At 38.9% G+C, this 15,918-nt stretch overlaps 1 protein-coding gene across 1 annotated transcript in view; it reads left to right on the top strand.

Annotated features, from left to right (window-relative positions):
* The window catches only part of FAM189A1 (family with sequence similarity 189 member A1), a 413,737-nt gene that overhangs the window by 54,179 nt on the left and 343,640 nt on the right, over positions 1-15,918 (top strand). The window lies entirely within an intron of this gene.

The raw sequence follows: 15,918 nt of genomic DNA, 5'->3' as shown, positions 1-15,918 counted from the left end.
CGTGTCCTATAGAGGAGCCTGGACCGGATATGACATCACATTCTGGCTCCTGGCACCTCTACAGGGTGCACAAGGGATCTGTACAAGCAAGGCACATATGGATGGAGCTCCGTCACAGTTCAGCAGATTGGGTCTGTGTTTATGTATGTTTGTCAGTGCTTTTGAGGGCCCGTTCACACTAGTACAGTGCGTTAATCGCATAGTACCGTGCGATTAATGCTCTGTACTATGCAATCGAACTTACCCTGCATTCTGGTGTTGGAGGTGTGTTAAGTTGCCATACATTTGAATAGTTCCCCTAAACGCACCTCCCACCCACCGCTCCAACGCCCGCACCGGAATACGAGGTACCCTAATTCCGTGCATTCCATTGCAGTGCCACTTGGGTCGCAGCTTACTGACCAAAGACAAATGTGGGTCCTGAGGTTACAGAGATTGAGAACCACTGGTCTACTGTGATGTTTACATAAAATGGACAAATTGTTCATGTTTTTGGAAGCACCTATGCAGTATACTGGAGGAAGGTGTTGGGTAGGTTACAGCAGGAAAGCTAGGCATGGTGGGTAAGTCTACTTTGTCTAGAAGTAGGCTGACCCTTTAAGTTACACCAAGGAGCATGCATGGACTGGTAAAGCTGGCAACTCTGGTATTTCTCAAAGGGAATGGTAAGTTGGAGATTATTTGTGGTATTGTGTGAGCTCCTCTGTGCTCATATGTTTCTGTCAAACCAATTGACCAAAACAAGAATATGTTCTGTAGCCTCCTCATTCACAACCACACCTTAACCTAAAATACCGCACCGATACATAAACATTATGGCTCTGATGGACTTTCCAAGCTCTGGTTACTTACGCCGGTAGGCTTTACATGCAAGTACTTATTTTTAGTTCCAGTGTTACAATAAAACAAGTCATTTTGACAGAAATTGTACAATCCAGACCTTTTGTATAAATATTTTAAGAAAGTTTTTTTGCCAAGGCATAAAAACTTTTCATTGCAAATACGCAATCATTTGCTTATGAACATGTCCACGATCTTGAATTTCCTCTTACTGAACTGCTGACTAAAGAATGCCTTCAAAAAAATGTCTTCTGACAACAACAATGGCTGCGGAAAAATACGAGACAACACATAGTTGCTGGATATCAGAAATAGTTTAGACATCTCTTTGAAATCTTGTATGTTTAAATATGTTTTAGGTGCTGCCCTTGGAGTTTGTCCTAGAATAACTTGTACATCTCTGCAACATTGACACAGAAAAATTTGATCCAAAAATAAAGTGTAATTTCCCCTCTGCTCTTTTCTGCATAGAAATAAATGTTATCTAAATAAATTAGTACTCTGTAAAGCAGGAATTTCTAGTCTCCTAAAATAATATTCCTCAAAGTAACAGCTAAGCTGTCAATGTGCACCACTAAATGAATAAAATGATAGGATATTGAAAAAGTGGAAGCACTTCCTAAATGTTAAAGTTGTCAAAGCCTTTGATTAACTGCATAAAACGCCATTTAAATCCATTACGCCATTAACGTGGCTATTTTAATGATCAAGGTGTTTTCTGCTTAATTTCCTTTAGTGCTGAGGTATTTAATAATGCCATTACGCGGAAAAGATCATGAAATAGTAAAAATGCTTGTGGGAAATATCAAGTAGTCCTCTGTATTTGTAATGGCTAATAATAGTCACAATTCACTTATATTGCAAAGTACAGTTTTTCCTGGCTTGAAATGTTAACTCGTTGGTCAGAACAGGTCAATGTGACCATATTAGTACTGAGGAAAATGGCAGGTACTCATAGTTTGCTGTCATACATGGAAGTGCCAGCATAGTAGCCTATGTGATCTTAGGATGGGGCTATGGGGCTTAGAATGCCACCTTTTTTTGCCACCTTTGTAGAAAATAACAGATAATTTTTGGTGTATGGAATTGTCTACAAGTAACAGCTGAAATCACCAGCACACACGAAATGCAAAACCCACAAAGCAGTCACCACTCATATTCCTGTCCTGTGGTCACACAGGCCCATCCCTCTTGTTGGTGCAGTCGGTTTTTATTATGTCCGTATCCTTTCTCCCACTGTTTTTGTGCCTCTCATATACTGTGTTCTGAGGGGCTGCGACTGACAGTTTTGTGTCACCGCGCTCACCACTGTTTGACAGCTCAGGATGCTGGGTGCGGGTCCGCTATGGCCGCGCATGCACAGCTTTTTGCCTAGATCCTGTTCGGGACTGCACTAATGCCTCTGTCCTGCTCTCCACTCTACTCAGGTCACCATGGCAACAGGGGGATGCCACACTCCCGATACTACGGGTGGTGTGAACACAAAATAATATAAGTTTGCAATCATGATTAACTGTTTATGGATGTCTGCCTACTACATATATGTGTTGGGCATGGTATTTCCCACTTTTGGTTTATTCTTTCTGCATTAGTTCCTCATGTATTTTTTGAATTGTTTGGCAGGATATGATGTGATCATGACATCTTAGGGTGCTCTGGATATGCATTGGGTTTGATGTATGTAACTCACTTATATCAATTGTCACTGTGCTGCTTTGATGAAGGGTCCCTGCGCAGTCCCGAAGCATTAGCATACATGACATAATGTGACATTTCAATAAATCCTTAAGGAGATTTAAACTGCATTTCGTGTGTGCTGGTGATTTCAGCTGTTACTTGGAAGTTCTGCATCATCACTACGAGCACCACCGTTACTCTATGGCCACAAAGTGTTGTAAGGTGTGCATGTGGATTCTTTGCAATATCAGGCCCTAATATGGGACCTTTTCATTAACCATGCAACCTTCACCACCACGCAAAACCTACAACATCAGTGGCAGTTAGCCCTTAGTGCTCTGCTGTTTACAACCAAAGCCCAATTTCAGCTTTATTTTTTCTTCATAAATACACTGTCCAGCATTTTTTTAAATAAAGAAGCAGGCATCAATACCCGAATACAGTACTCTGACCCTGGGGGTCTGTCATAAAGCTGCCCTAGGGTCTCAGGAGAGCTGGTGAGAGCGGAACACCTGTCATTATGTGGCTCTAGGCTCAGCAGCATTCAAGACCTACTACCAGAGAACTAAGTGGCTTCATGAGGTGGATCAATATAAGCAATCAGAAAAATCTGTCATTGAGAGGGGGATTGATGAATATAACAAGTGAGTATATTCTCTTAAAATCCCTTTGGACTGGGCTCCCATATTCCCTGGACTTATAGCCCTTTTTATAATCATATACAGTAACTGTTTCTATACCAGGCTCTTTATATATATCTATAGATCTATATATATAGATCTATAGATCTATATAGATCTATAGATCTATATATATAGATCTATATATATAGATATATCTACCGTATATATAGATCTATATAGATCTATATAGATCTATAGATCTATATATATAGATATATATAACACAGCCGAATCCCTAAGCCATAGACATTCTCCTTGGTTTAACAAATGCAAAACATCAATATATGTTATCACAGTGCACATTACAAAATACACTTTTTTTTCCCCGGAAACCTGCATTGGGAGGGGTATGGAGAATGTAATTGCTGACTTTCTTCTGAAAATGCTAGTTACATGGCTCTTTCTGGCTTTAATATATTTGGAGTCACTGACCCAGGACAAGCATGCAGCAAGCAAATTCAGAAATCCTGTGATTCAAAGTACTGAAGCAGTTGAATCAGCATGATAGCCAGGCAACTAGAAAATTACTTGATGCCCTTGGAATGTACAGTATTTTTCAGATGTAAACTGAAAGTTCAGTTGAGCTCTAAGTGATATGAGTATATACTTCAAAGGTCACATAGGCTTATTAGAGAATGTATCTAATATTTCTACACTCGGGCATTAGAGCCTACATTCCTTCTGACACCCTATTTGTTTTAGAATTTAAGTAAGTGTGCTTGAGCTGTCTTGCATGTGTCCATATGTATCATGGGTGTATAGTAAATTCTGTAACAATACTATTGGCTTTCTAACTTTTAACTTTACCTTCTAACCTATACTGTAACCTCAACCGCTTCTATCCAGCACTGGAACATTGAGTGGCAGAATCTTAATGCATGAACTGCGAAACATATCTGCTCTCAGTCTCTCAACAGACACTGAGAACAAGGATTGAGCTGGACATTTCTGAAATGGTCATTTGATGATGTGTTTGACACTGTGCTCTGGAATAATTGATTGCTGTCTTTATGTCCATTTATACCTCCTGGTTGTTTGTTTAAAGGCAAAGTTCACCTATTTTAGAAAAAAAAGAATACTAAATGCACACTTCTTCATAAAAGAACAAAATGTGCATTTATTATTTTCTTAATTGGAACCAGTAAAGTATTGCAACCGCAATCAGTGGATCACGGGTGCAATGCTCTCACTCTGCTCTGGAAAGAATAAACGGAATACAAGTGCAGTGATGCCACTGCAAGTTCACTACAAGTCCCTCTGCCACGGTGACTGATGGGACTTATAGCACTGCCTTGCCAAATTGAAAAAAACAACACCAGCCTCTGGGGAGAAGAACCCCACAATTCAGGTTAGTGGGGGCTGGCGGGAGAGGGGTGGAGGATTTGCAATGTGCCTACGTTACATGTTACACCCTGAATATGGGTTAAACGTGCAACATGATCAAAAAAGTAAATTTAGCCTTTAACTTGTCAGAGTTACTAGTATCTTTTTTTTTACTACTATGTTCTACTAAGCAAAATTGATAACCATAGCCTGCAGATTACTGAAATAATTTATTAGAAAAGTCTCAATATTGCTTATTGAAGATACAATATGTATCTTATATGGCAACAATTATGGTAATCACTTAACTTGATTTAAATACACCCATAATCAAAGTGCCAGGTTAATATTCTATAGTTTATTTTAATTTGCAGAGGCAGCCAGTAAAGGTATTCTCTGCATATCTATAGAGACAAGGAAAATAATGTTAACCTTGAGGTTGATTTCAAATTCGCAGCAACACACAGCAAAAAAAATGTATTATATTGTTGTGTTTGGGCTTTGCAGTAAAATACCAAACATATTATTAAAAATTGATAAATAAATATATGTCACGTAAAATATGTAACTATCTGGTATAAGGAAAGCATGCTGACACTTCTCAGTGTTGAGAATCCCAATTCTATATTGCAGGATACCAGCACATCGTTACCTTTGCTCCCACCCCTGGTCGTAGATATGAACAACAATCCTAGCCTTGCGCAAAGGGTTTTATTCCTGGCATGGGATAGGGATGCATTTGCCCCTACTGCTCTTAGCATTCTTATTCTGTATACAATCCTTTGTCACAGACAAGAGAAGTAGCACACTTTTACCGCTGTTGTTAAGTCTAATAAAATTGTTTAATTAATTGTGTATCAATGAAACAACATTATTATGCTACAGCAGATGTGCACACAACTTTGTTCAGAATAGAGCAAATCATATAAGTTCACTTTATGGATCTCACTAAAATGGTGCACAGAGAAATAGTGAGTAGTAAAAATGATGATGATCAATCACATATGCAGTATTAGAAATGTAACAAGTCTGCACAAGTGGAGAAAATGAACATGGATTCCAGCTGTTATCTGCTCTGGATTTGGAAGAGAACAAAGAGAAATTCTACTTTTAATGGTGGTCATACTAGTGAAAGTCAATTTCTGATTGGATGCTTTAGATTGATTTTTAGCATGGGCTCCTTGTACTTTATAATTATTAAAATGGCAATGCATACATTTTGGAAAACAGTAATCAGTACATTAACTGATGTTGTCTAATATTTCTGCATTGACAATTGCAATGCGGCAATATGGCCTTGGCCGCCATATAAAGAAAGTTAGAGTATAACTATTGTATTGTGTCCTATTCATAATCAAGATTGATTATTACAGTATTACCCTAGCTCATAAAATGAATTTACTCTGATAACTGTAACTATAATTGAGTTCATGCAAGTGGTTGTTAATAATTGATAGACTCATTAGATGATTTGTTTTATGTTTTGTCTTGTGTTTTACAGCAAACCTATCATATAAACAAAAAGCCATAGCTAAAATCCCCCTGTTCTATTAAGTCTAAGTGCCACTGAGATCCCCATCACCATCTCAATGAGGACATTGTGACTCACCCACGCCTCTTCACAATGCAGCTCTTGGGAGCTAAGTGGTCAACTGCCAGGCCCCAATGCTGTCAAACAGGAGGTGGGAATTGAATTAACAACAATATTGGTTATTGATAGTAGTTGCAGGTGACTTTCAGGGGTGGCAGTATGAATGGAAAAGGTGAGTTTTAGCACCGAAGGGTACTTAGCACGGGGTGAGAGGGTACCTTTGAATTCTAGTTTATATGACATGGTAGCTTTAAATGACTACTGCACTTTTTGTGAAAAATAGGCAGCCAGTATGATGTCAGAGTACCTCTAAATGGGAATCTATTTGTAGCAGAAACCATTCTTACAACTGCTTGACTAGGTGGAGGGATTACCAAGCTGTGTCATAGTTTGGGTGCTTCGGTTTTCTTATCGACCTACTGTACACTCATTAGTTCAGACACTGGCTTTATTGAACAAAAAAAGTCTCAAGTCTGAGATTGGCACACTAGCTCTTGAAATGATCATTTCTGTCAATGTTTTATGTAAATGGTGTAGAGATATTTCATTGAGAACAAATATAATTTGCTTACTTTCTTAAATATGTGTGAATGGTGGGTTTTAAAAATGAATTTTATTTGCTTGAAATATCTCCTGCGCATTATCTTGAAGTGATATTCTAAGTAACAGACAAGGCTAATATCAAAGTCAATATTCAGATTATTTTTTAATTTAATTATGACTTGTATGGATTCCTGTGGTTTAGCACTGCCAGATATAGGAATAGGAATCTTTTGTGCCCAACAATTTATGGTCTCATTCATTACCCTTGCAAGGTTTAGTCTGTGTACTAAAGTGTATCTAAATGTGCCTGTGCCATGGCTAGTGGGCACTGACTCAGGAATCCACCCCGTGAGTTTACACAGTTCAGAGAAAACAGCTAATAAAAGCAAAACTTTGAGGGTTACCATCTGTTCTAACCATTCTGTGCAAAGTATTATGTTTTTAGCTGTTAAGACTTCCCAGGAAAACTGCTCTTGCATCCTAGCAATGTGTTTTGCTAATGTTTGTAAGTCTTGTGGTATTTATAGTGGATCATTTCTTCATGAAGCACTGATGGTCTTAAAGGTCACCAGAAGAAAATAGCATCTTCTTTACAAACATGTTTATGGAATTTCCAGAAGGTTCTTGACCACTGTCAAGGTTCTATTTTTTCTATAGTTTAATTTGATTGGATAACAATATTACTCATAGACCAAGTAAATGAATAGACTCTTATACTCAGCAAGTTAACCTTCACATTTTTTTTAAGTTGGGTTCTTACATTTTTTTTTCTATGAATGTAACAGTGGCTAAGTCAATCTTTTTCAACCAAGGCGGCTCTCGCACCTGTATGCCTCTTATGGACCAGAGCAAGTTTACCATTTCTGCTATGGGCCTTTTTATTCTGTGATAATTTTGTCAGGCCATTGTAATTAGATACGGGACAGCTTACTCTTGATGGTTGTGGGCGTTTATAAATGTCCTTTTCTGTTCCCGCTTTTTGAATATTTTAAACAGCGTATGGTGCCTGGGAGTGTGCAACCCTCCAGCTATCCTGGGCTCGGCTGTCCCTTGTGGGGGCATTCTCAGTCCCTGGCACGACAGTTCTCTGCAGTGAGATTGGAAGGAGATCAGCACACTTCCAGCAGCTGAAATCCCCCCGATCACTGAACCCGGAAGCAATGTTTATTAGATTCCGGTTTCATTGTGTCTTTTCTCTGGCTGCTGTAGCCAGATAAGAAGCTGCTGAAGAAGAGCTCTGCTTCATCAGCTTCTTTGGGGGTCCATAGGTGACATTAGGGGTCTAATAGACCCCTGATGTCTCCATAAAGAGGACCTGTCACTGTACCTGTGTTATCACAGTATTACACTTCTGGTTCAGTGTGTCATTTCTCTGGCTGCTGTAGTTGGAGAAGAAGCTGGTGAAGCAGAGCTCTGCTTCATCAGCTTCTTTGGAGCTCCATAGGTGACATTAGGGGTCTAATAGACCCCTGATGTCTCCAAAAAAGGACCTGTCACTGTATATGTGCTATCACATAGAGGGATTGTTAGCAATAAAGTCACATATAAAAAAACTTTTTATAGCGAAGGGGGTTCTTCACAGTAAGATCAGTTAGGGTCTGGAACTCACTGCCACAGGCGGTGATTTCAGCAAAGAATGTGGAATTGTTCAAGAAACTTTTGGACGATTTCTTAAGGGACCGTAATATACAGGGGTACAGGTAATCCTAGAATGAGATCCTAATAGGTTGGACTTGATGGACTAATGTCTTTCTTCAACCTCAAAATACTATGTAACTATGTATATAGTAAACGAATCAAAGGACGGAACAGCAGACATGTAAAAAATTTCAGCAAAATTTTCTTTCAGGCAGAGGTTATAAAATAAATTAAACTTTGTACTTGAAAATACACTATTGTTTCCCTTTAAATATATCCACCCTTTCCCTTGTCAGCTTCTGGCAGTCCTAGTACAACTGAACCATTAAAATAAATGCAGATGTTTAATTTTTACCTCAGGGATTAAAACATGTCTTACTCAAAGACAGCCAATCCTTTATTCACTTTATATATTAACCCTTTAACCTTTCTAGCTTTTAACATCCCCTTATAAAGTAGGCACCACGCAATGAATTATTACTGCTTCACAGAAATGGAGCACTTCCTCTGGGATCGTTATGTTGTGCAGCAATTATTAAAAAGATAATGAAAGAAAGTGATATTTGCATGGACACTGTAAAAAAGAGTCCAAGTATAAATACAGCTCAGGGAGTGGATAATGTACTTTCTATTTATATCTGTACTGTAGCTGTATCTAGAGTTTGCTTAGTGCACTCATTTTACAGCAATTTCCACAGAGTTATCAGACTTTTATGTACTCGGCTTCTGAAGAACTAGGTAAATGCCACATAATGGTATGTCATATTTCTGGATTGCTCAGGATGTGGAATGTCTGAGCCGCTTGCCCTTTCCAGTGCGTCTATGATTATTCTATTCCTGTGGGGAATTACAATTCAGACCTGCTTATGTAGTCCTTCTATACATGTATTTTTCATACTTGACTGTACTGGGATTTGAGACAGAAAAGCTTATTTGTTGAGCAGATAAAAGATACAAGATAAATGTAGACCCAATGTATATTTTTTTGTGATATCATTCATTGTCATATCATACAAAAGTTTAAAAAACATTGCTTTGCATATATTGTCATTTTGTTGTGTACATTTCTACAATGCAAGAGTTAAAAAATCCACTTAGTCAACGTAGTCCACTTAATTGGTGGCATGCTGTTATGATCTGAATTAGAATCTTCTCCAATGGACCTTTTCTGCTGGTTTCTCCATGATTTGCTTGCTCCACTGGTTCCTGTATTAGTGATTGGAACAGGAATCATTGTTACACTCTTTCCTTCAGCCTCTAACATACGAAGCTACAGAGAGGTTGGTTTAGTGGACCTTGGAGAAGTTTAATGGAAGTTGGCTGAAATTATACTAAAGTTCATCTTTCATGTGAAGAATATGTCGATTAAGTAATTGTTATAAAAGAAATAGGTACATCTGAAGAGAGGAGAGGTAGAAGTTGTTAAATATATATAGAGATTTTAAGCTGTATTGAGTTTTTTCATTATTTTTAACTGCCTCCGGGTCGGCCGTAGTAAAAAACGGCCGTCCGTGAGCTCTCTAGATCTGAGCGGGCGTCTTTAGACGTCCGCTCAGACACGCCCCCTTGAGCGTGCGAGCAGGAAATGGCCGGTATTTAAAAACAGGCAGCGATGCCTGTTACCATACAGCCGGCGGATCACGTGTATGGGGTGCCGATCGGTCCCCCCGCCGCTGTCCCGCTGATCCCAGGCTCCGCTGTGCCTGGTGCAAGCCCGGGATCAGCATGTCGCCTGTGTCACAGGGGATCAGAGGGAGATCGTTACACGAGCTCCCTCCGGTCCCCTCTCCTCTGCAAGCATGCGGAAGTGTTGTATAATACATCACTTCCGCATTCTTGTGTCACTCTCCAGCTTCAGAAGCTTAGACCCCTGATGTCTCCATAAAGAGGACCTGTCACATATTTTGCTATCACATAGGGGAGTTTAATTAGCCCCCGTATGTGATAGCAATAAAGTTAAGTGAAAAAAAAAGGAAAAAAAAATGTAAGTTCCCCCCCCCCAAAATTTAAAGTTACACATAAAAAATAATTAAAAAACAAAAAATGTTTTAAAGTCCCCACCCATACATACACGCATGCAAACATGCGCCGGCGGCGCATACATGCAAAAAAGACGATTGCGCCCATTACGCCGCACATGTTACATATCGCCGCGAACGTCGGAGTGAGAGCAATAAGTCTAGGGCCATCAATCACTGATAACACTAAACTGATGAGCTGTAAAAGCTTTTAAAGTGTCGCCTATGGCCAATTTTGGGTATGGTAGTTTTCTGCGATTTCGTGGGTGCGCGCAATTTTAAAGCTTGACATGTTTGGTGTCTATTTACCCGACGTGACCTGATCTTTTATATTTTACCCAAGAACTGGGTAATAATAAATGTTTCCTAACATAATGTAAAAAAAATTTTTTTTTTCAACATTTTCTGTAATTTTTCCTAATTATAGTAAAAACACCAGTGGTGTTTAAATACCACCAAGAGAAAGCTCTATCTGTCCCCAAAAAATTGTTTAAAATTAATTTCAGTACAGCGTTGCATGGCGGAATAAACGTCAGTCAAAGTACTGCATCGCTGAACACTGAAAAATGGCCTGGCCAGGAAGGGGGTCTAAACATCTGGTCTTGAAGTGGTTAAAGTAATGCCAACAAAGGTTGGACAACTTACAGGTGCTCAAACTAGTCAGAACAGGCACACTGCAGCTATTGTAGCACATTCAAAGTAGTCATATTGCAAGTCTGAAACAACTGTTTACATTCTCTGCTACACTGAAAGGGGTAGCCCTGTACTTAAAGCAGTGAAGATATGGACACCAGTTTATGGTTACCCAGTCAATTTGCAAACTGTCCTGATAAATTTGCAGCTACTTATTCAAAAAAATAAGAGGGGAGACATAGATTGTTATCACTGACCTTAATCATGGTCAAGAGCAAATGTAATTACTAATATGTATATATATTGCAATATAAATGGGTAAGCCGTATTAGTCCAGTACACAAGATGTAAAAAAAAACGCAGTATTGCAGTGTGCAATGATACCTTTCTTATTGGACTAACAAAATATATAAAAGACAAGCTTTCGAGAGTGAACCTCTCTTCTTCAGGTCAGAAGCAATCATATATTAATAATATTTAATTTATAATAATATAAATACATTTATTCCAGAGACCTGTATGTCTCTGTCATAAGCCATGTTATAATGATTATAGTTGTATCTAGCCAAACATCCATTTGAAACTCCTTTTTATCTAGGCATTATTCAGTGTCATTGCCTATGATGCTGAATGTCTTGTATGGAGCCAAGTAAAAAAGCACAATAAAACAAAGATATCCAGACTGTGATTAGGTCTGGTGGACCTCATATACCATAGTCAGAATCCAGTATTCATCACTAAGATGTGATCAATATGTGTTTTTTGCGCTTCTCCATTTAACGCTATATGATACTTTGGGTATACAAGGAAGTGACTTTGATGGATGCATGGATAACCTGAAATAACTTTTGGAGTTATACCTGAGAACTAACATAACAAGTATCAAACTGGAGATTGTAGGTTGTTGCTTAAAGCAACCATGGTCTTGGCAATAGGTCTTCAGTTGGACATAGGCTGGGGTATGGAATACTTTTATGTTTGTAAAATTATATTTTGGTTCATGGTAGCTAATAATGTACAGTTACCATGGAGATTTGCGAGAACCATATGTAATTTAATTATGTACTATTCTAGTGGAATTTATATGTATGGTCTATATATATATATATGCTGATAAACTGGTGCCTGTTATAAATTATGTGAATAATATATAGTGAATACATAACTAGCAATGATTTAATCACCTCTGGAGGAATGTAATGTTGGTTATAGTTATCTTGAGGTGTATTTATACAGTAAACGTTTTATTTACAATGTTCATAGAGCAAATAATAATATTTCCCTTGGATATTCACCTACTTAGCTGAAACAAGTTACTCATTTAGGTTCTGAAGAATGTCATTACTAACAAATCCTCTTTCAATGTTGAGCAAAAGCTTTATAAGAACAAAAGCCACTACACAAACATGCTCAGAAAAAGCTTACCTTATAATGACGTCAAATGAGGCAAGTGCATATTCTTTTTCATAAATTCAAAAATAAAACATTTACTCCAGATTTTGTGTTTGTGTTATTTATAAAGTCTTGGTCAAAAGCCTCAAAAATATATTCTGTTATACCAGAATAAAAAGGAAATTATTAATCTTTATTGTTTTACCACTAAAAATACTTTGGCATTTGTAAATACTTTCAAAAAAGAGTCCCACAACTTTCATTTACAGAATTCACAAATTTTTCCAGATAAATTCAGTTAGAAAAACCATAATTTTAGGGTTAAAGTGTGTTTAAACACCAACATATTCTTTTTTTAGTTTTCAGTAGAGTAGGAAATGGTTAAAACCCCAGTTAGGGTTTGCTTTGCTCTCTGGTCCTGTTGATGATCTTTCCCCTCCCTTCCTGAGCAAACCAACAGCAAGAGAAAGGACATCTTCCAAAGGTAAGGGAAGTAACCTGCTTGATGTCACCTTTCTGTCTTGGTGACAATGGTCACTAGGGCAGTTCGAAATGGTGCATCCCCCATGCAGGAACACAGGAACCTTTACAAGGGTTTCAACACTTCCAAAACGAGCTTTGTCAGGCTGGATTCTAAGCAAAGCATATATTAGTGAGTCTAAAATAATATTTACAGTTGAATGTATACAATGTTGTTGTGACTAGGTTATGCCCTTCATATCTGATAAAGCTGCAATGTGACCAGATCTAGATTTCTGCATAGTCAATATAGACTATGGACTAGGGCAGCAAACTTCCAAATTGCTGCCATACCCAGGTCCCCATTGTTGGTACATCTGCACCGTGTAACAATGAAGTATAATCCAGAAGATTGCGTACTAGGGATACCTAAGGCAACTAACCTCAACAGGAGTGGGTACTAAAACAGTGTGCCTCAGGGAGTAGGAAATATAAATGGAACCCTGAATGTGACATGCTGCTAGCAGTTTTAGAAGTCTATTCATCAGTATTTTCATACAAGATTCACAGATTTTTACCAGCTGTAACCGCACCCTCCCCCGTCCGTTCTGCCAGTCAGCACTGGCAGATCGGAGCGGGGAGAGGGGAATCCATCCTCCCCCTGCAGAGAGCCGTGACAGGATCGAGAGGTGAGCGAACCCGGTATGTGTTCGCTCACCTCCCGATCTACTGAAAAATAAAAGGTCGGCTAGAACTATGAGGTGAGTGGAAATCACTTATCTCATAGTTCTCCTTTAATAAAGATCTCTTATTCTTATATTCATATGGTCTAATCCTTAAAGGATAACTGTACTTTTTCTCCGGTTACCCTTTACATAGCCCACTAACCCCTAGAATCCCCCCAGCCCCCCCTTCAATCCCTACAGTACCCCTGTCCACATTCCTGGTAGATCTTCATTGTGTGGCATGCTGGAAGCTGCAAGTTTCCGGGCAATAGAAATCCCATTAATTTCTATAGAAATGTCAAAAGGACCTTGCATGACCTACCTGACTTTATGTGAGGAAGATGTGCATCTCCCAGTGAGATGCACAGTGAAGATCTACAATGAGCAGTGAGAGTTACATTTTTCGGGGAACTGCTGTAGGGAGTGGGTGAATATCCAAAGGTTCACTGTACAGAGTTTTCCTTCAAATACATTAACCCATGGTAACTAACTATAAGATGTTTTTGTTGAATAAGATGATAAGCTGCTATGCTGGCCAATCAACGAGTTAAAAAGTAAACCCTAGCAATGAACTTCCCTTATTTGCTCACTTTTTCACTGGTTTGATAAATAGACAATTAAAAGTGCTTTGTTATATCTGCTCAATAAGTACCTGTTGATGTGTGAAATTCAGAGATGTCTTGCGTCCTGTGCACGCTTCCCATGTTATCTTAAAGGAGAACTATTGGGAGAGTAATATATACTCTTCCCAATAGTTTGAGCCAGTGTGCGACACTGCAGCTCGAGAACTGAGCAATCACACACTGCTTGAGAACTGAGCAATCACACACTGCTGATTGCTCAGCTCACAGTTTCTCCCTGCAGAGAGAGGGGACTATCAGTAACCACTCCCTGCAGGGATTCCCCCCTCCCCTCTTTCTGTTCCTCCAGTGCTCATTGGAGGGAGAGACAGTGGTGGGGTGGGCCCAGCTGACTGTGGCTCTAGAGAGGCATAGCCAGCTGTTAATCAGGCAATATTGTTGTGATTTTTCCCAGCTGCAGTGTGGCTCTGAGCTGTCAGTATATAGTGGGCAGTAGCCAGCTATACGCTGACTTCGGGTTTCAGGAGTACATTAGTAAATGTACTCCTGTGACCCAGAAGAGAACTATAGCCAAAAAAAGGCTAAAAATTAGACTGCCCAGTTCTTGTCTTGGACTACAGAACAATTAGCCTCTATATTGTGGAGATAAAGACTGTGGGTGGGATACAGCAGTTTAAGAAATAGCATTAGAGCAGGGCAGACACCATTAAGTGCACAAAAACGCTTTGTGTTGTCAGCCCACAATATTAAAATTAGAAGCCGAGTGCATTTCTGGCAGCTCAACATATATTTTTCTGTATTTGCAAATGTACATGTTTGCAGAGATGTAATGTATTGCAAAGATGTAATGTATTTTTTGTTTTGCTTTGACATGCACTGTAAACAAATTTTAGATCACCTATTAGAATCAATGATGGATCCTCTGCCCATGTAAAACACTATAAAAGCAGCAAGCCATAAGTGCTTGTGTCTCTTTATAGAAAGGAAAGTTGTGTTATGGCTTACATCAGATCTTTATGTGCTATCTCCCCCTCATTATGGGTTTAAATGTATCGGGATCATCTGCTTTCTATTTCCTGTCTCGTTTGCCAGCTCCACAAGATGTTTAAAAAGCAGCAGCCTTTTTATCTCTAAGATGCAACCTTTCCTTTCAGGCAGTACTGCGTTGGTAAGAATTTACAAAAATATGGGACTCTAAAGGAGACATGAAGAAAATTTCAGGCTCACCCACGCACATTATGGAAGCCTTACAAAAGCAGACAACAAAGGTCATAAAACAAGCTTTTGCATATTTTACTTCTTTGCTAGTTGTCAGCAGCAAGTGGAGTGTTGAGTGCAAATGGTAAACAATGATCCATCATAACTGCTTGACAAGAGGCAGTAACACAACACTGCTTCTTCCAGCAACACTAGCGCTTAGTTAATGTCATTTATTTCCAGTAGTTATGTGAGACATTTAAGCTTTAAAGCTGAGATGTTTGTTTCTGTGTTGTTGTTTTCGCTGAGGTTCTTGTGCAGTGCAATGTAAAATAGAAGACTCATTTTCCGCATGAAAAGTTAAGCTTTGCTCAGCAAATGTGCGAGCATGCATCAAGAATATATTCTTCTCTTTGCAATATCAGAGACTGGGCCGGTTTTGAACATCTGCCACAAAAACAGGGCCAATTTATAAAGACTGACTAAAGCCATTTTGCCATGAAAACGTGTCTGGCTACCTTCCAGTTTATAAATGTGTGGCATAAGCACCTGCAGTGAAGAGAAGTGTAAAATATGCTGAGAAGCAGAAATATATATCTATATATATATATATATATA

Source organism: Nanorana parkeri, unplaced genomic scaffold (genome assembly GCF_000935625.1).
Source record: "Nanorana parkeri isolate BGI_ZX_2015 unplaced genomic scaffold, ASM93562v1 scaffold82, whole genome shotgun sequence".
NCBI classification, from domain to species: domain Eukaryota; kingdom Metazoa; phylum Chordata; class Amphibia; order Anura; family Dicroglossidae; genus Nanorana; species Nanorana parkeri.
This window is presented reverse-complemented; position numbering and strand designations above follow the sequence as displayed.